At 44.2% G+C, this 3,999-nt stretch overlaps 1 pseudogene; it reads right to left on the minus strand.

Moving 5' to 3' along the window:
• Window positions 1–2,309: 2,309 nt before the first annotated feature.
• LOC118653505 lies at window positions 2,310–3,625 on the minus strand (annotated as a pseudogene).
• Window positions 3,626–3,999: the final 374 nt, after the last annotated feature.

Consider the following 3,999-nt stretch of genomic DNA (forward strand, 5'->3'; position numbering starts at 1 on the left):
CTTGGGACTCCCTATTCCCTGAGACACAACAATATTGAAATTAGGCCAATTAATAACCCTATAGTGGCTTCTAAGTGTTCAAGTAAAAGAAAGAGTCACACATTTCTCACTTTAAATCAAAACCTATAAATGATTAGGCTTACTGAGGAAGGCATGCCGAAAGTCAAGATAGGCTAAAAGTTAAGCCTCTTGCACCAGTTAGTTAAGTTGTAAACACAAAGGAAACATTCTTGAAGGAAATTAAAAATGCTACTCCAGTGGACACACTCCAGTGATGATAAAGTGAAACAGTCTTATTGTTGACTAGATGAGAGGAAATTTGAGATGCAACCCTTGTGTTCCCATCACCCTCTGCCTGGTGCATGAAATTCATGCATGGGGGGGGTGTCCCTCAGCCCAGCCTGCACCCTCTCCAATCTGGGACCCCTCAAGGGGCGACCAGGCCTGTAGGGGAGGGCAGTTGGGGGCAACCAGGCCTGCAAGGGAGGGCAGTTGGGGGGGCAGGCCTGCAGGGAAGGGCAGTTGGGGATGACTGGGCTGGCAGACGAGGGCAGTTGGGGGTGATCGATCCTGCAGGGGAGGGCATTTGGGGGCAATCAGGCCGGAAGGGGAGCAGTTAGGGGTGACCAGGTCTGCAAAGGAGGGCAGTTGGGGGGGTCATCAGGCTGGCAGGCAGAAGCGGTTAGGGGCAATCAGGCAGGCAGGCAGGCAGGCAAGTGTTTCGGTGCCAGCAGTTCCGGATTGTGAGAGGGATGACTAACTGCCGGTTTACCCCTGCGGGGTCCCAGTTTGGAGAGGGTGCAGTCTGGGCTGAGGGACAAATTTCATGCACCGGGCCTCTAGTTCTATATAATAAAAGGCTAATATGTGAATAGACCAAATGGCAGAATGACCGGTCGCTATGACATGCACTGACCACCAGGGGGAAGACACTCAATGCAGGACTTGCCCTCTGGTGGTCAGTGCATTCCCACAGGGGGAACACTGCTCAGCCAGAAGCTGGCTCACTGCTGGTGAGTGCAGCGGCGGTGGTGGGAGCCTTTCCTGCCTTCCGCAGCAGTGCTAAGGATGTCTGACTGACGGCTTAGGCCCGCTCCCCATCAGTCAGACATCCCCCGAGGGCTCCTGGACTGTGAGAAGGTGCGGGCTGGGCTAAGGGACCCCCCCACCAGTGCACAAATTTCGTGCACAGGACTTCTAGTCTGCATATAAGTTTTTTGGTTGCTTTCTTCCCACACCCCCCTCCCCTTCCCTCTGCAATTTGTCAGTCTGTTCCATGCTTCTATGTCTCCAGATCTATTTTATCAGTTAATGTTGTTCGTTAGATTCCACAGTTAAAGACAAGTATCATATGAACACTTAGCACAATACTCTCCAGGTAATACTCAGCTGTCTCAAAGGGTAAGAGATCTTTCTGTTTTATAGCTGCATAGTTTTCCATCATGTAAATGTACCAAATCTTTTTTTATCCATTCATCTACTGATGGGCATTTGGGCTATTTCCAGATCTTAGCTATTGTAAATAGCACTGCTATGAACATAGTGGTGCATATATTCTTTCTGATTGATGCTTTTGGATTCTTAGGATATATTCCTAGAAGTGGGATCATTGGTTCAAATGGCAGTTCTATTTTTTTTTTACTTGTTTAGTTTAATTGTGTATTAATTCTTATAAAGATGCTTGAAGTAATGTGAACGTCTGTTTCTCCAATACTTGAAGCAAAGAGTACAAAACCTGTTTGAGTAAAAAACAAACGAACAAAAACAAACAAAACAAAACAAATCAAAACAAAACAAAAGAGAGGGTCTATTCAAGAGTTTTAAGACTGAAAGCAAACTGTCAAGTATTTGGAAGAAAAATGTTCAGCAAGTGGTCTGAAGACATTCTAGCCAGGTGGTGTACTTGTTCTAATAAACACACACATCACTCTGAATACTCTGCAGCTCACTCTTGTGTGGCAAAATGACAGTTGGTAAAGGAAGTATGGGCAGATCCACATTATAGGTAAAGTTCCTTGTTCAAAAGATCCACAGAAGCAAGTGCTGGCAGAAATATACCAACCTCCTCCTCTTTCCTCAATGACCATCACCAAATTCCTTCATAGGAGGACTGGACTTCACAGAATGTCAGGGGATTTCTAGGATATAAGATCAGGTTGAGAGACTCTGGTTTACATACTCAATCTGAATAGCTTAGGTGGAAAAGAATTTTTCTCAAGGGTTGAGTTAACTTTTGTCTTCAGATCTTGACTTTACCTTCCTACAATGGCACTAATTAACCCGGAACGACTTTTGAAGAGAAAATTTCATTATTTCTTTTCTTTCTTGAGAGCTGTTTTCTTTTTCCCTCCTCGTTTGGAAGGTTTGCAGTACTTCGTTTCCATCTGAGCCAGAAAATTGTCCATTTCTTTTTGCCAATCTTTTTGTCTGTTCTGAATGATTGTTTTCAAATTATCTTCTTCATCAAGTCCTGACTCCTTCCTGTTCATTTCTGCTTCTTTAGCCTCTTCCTGGGCACTCCTTTTCCTAGCATTCATCTTTTGCTTCCATTCTTTGACAAAGGTCTTAGGATGGGACTTCTCCAGCATCAATGGCTTGCTGAATAAGGTTCCTTATCCTGGGTTCCTCTGTGTACTGCATGCAGGACACAGACTCCATGATCTTACCCATGTCCCCTTTGAAGTCCAGATAGGCCTGTTTAATATCAGCCAGCTCTTCTTCAGATCCTTTGTATGTCTTTTCCAAAAAAATGTCTTCTAGAGATATCTTTTTACAGAGTAACCTCCAATAAGTCTCCCAGTCCCCATCTTGGTTGAGCACATCTGAATCCTTGTCCACTGTCCCCTGCTCATCATACACTGCTCTCTGCTCCTTGTCACTCAGAAGGGAGTAGACTTTCCCCAGGATCTGGAAGTGGCGGGTGGCACGCTCCTTGTCGTCCTCGCCCACCCGGTCTGGGTGCACTTCCAGGGACACTCCCTCGCACCGCACACCTAGGACTCGGTAAAGGTAAAGGTCAGAGGTGCCAAACACCTGCTCACACAGCTCCAGCAGCCCCCTGACTGGCGGGCAGAGGGCTACGCAAAAACAGTAGGTCCAGCAGCACCTCTCAGCAGCACCTGCTAGTTACGAACTGCTCCATTTTTTTATTTTTTGAAGAAACTCTATACTGTTTTCCATAGTGGCTGCACCAGTCTGCCTTCCCATCAGCAGTGTTCTAGGGCTCCCTTTTGTCCACATCCTCACCAGCACTTGTTGTTTGTTGATTTGTTGATGATAGCCATTCTGATAGGTCTGATATGGTACCTCGTTGATGTTTTAATTTGCTTCTCTCTGATGATTAGTGACTTGGAGCATTTTTCAAAAATCTCTTGGGCCTCTCTATGTTCTCTTTGAGAAGTGTCTATTTAGCTGCTTTGTCCATTTTTTTAATTGGATTGTTTGTCTTCCTTTTGTTAATTTGTATGAATTATTTAAATATTTTGGAAAGTAACCTTTTATCAGGTGTATCATTGACAAATATGTTCTCCTATACAGTGGACTCCCTTTTCATTTTGTTGATGGTTTCTTTTGCTGTGCAGAAGCTTTTTATTTTGATGTAGTCCCACTTGTTTATTTTCTCCATTGCGTCCCTTACCCTAGGGCCTAGGAGATATGATGGCAAACACATTGCTGAGAGATATATGAAATTTTGCTGTCTTTGGTTTCTTCTAGGATTTTTATAGTTTCACGACTTACATTTAACTATTTTATCCATTTTGAGTTTGTTCTTTTGTATGGTGTAAGTTTGTGGTCTAGTTTAATCTTTTTGCATGTGTCTGTCCAGTTTTCCCATCACCATTTGTTGAAGAGAGTGTCTTTACTCCATTATATGTTCTTGCCTCCTTTGTCAAATATTAATTGACTGTAAAGGTGTGGGTCAATTTCTGGGGTCTCTGTTCTGATCCGTTGGTCTGTAGGCCTGCTCTTGTGCCAGTACCAGGCAATTTTTATTACAGC

Source organism: Myotis myotis, unplaced genomic scaffold, assembly GCF_014108235.1.
Source record: "Myotis myotis isolate mMyoMyo1 unplaced genomic scaffold, mMyoMyo1.p scaffold_m19_p_4, whole genome shotgun sequence".
NCBI classification, from domain to species: domain Eukaryota; kingdom Metazoa; phylum Chordata; class Mammalia; order Chiroptera; family Vespertilionidae; genus Myotis; species Myotis myotis.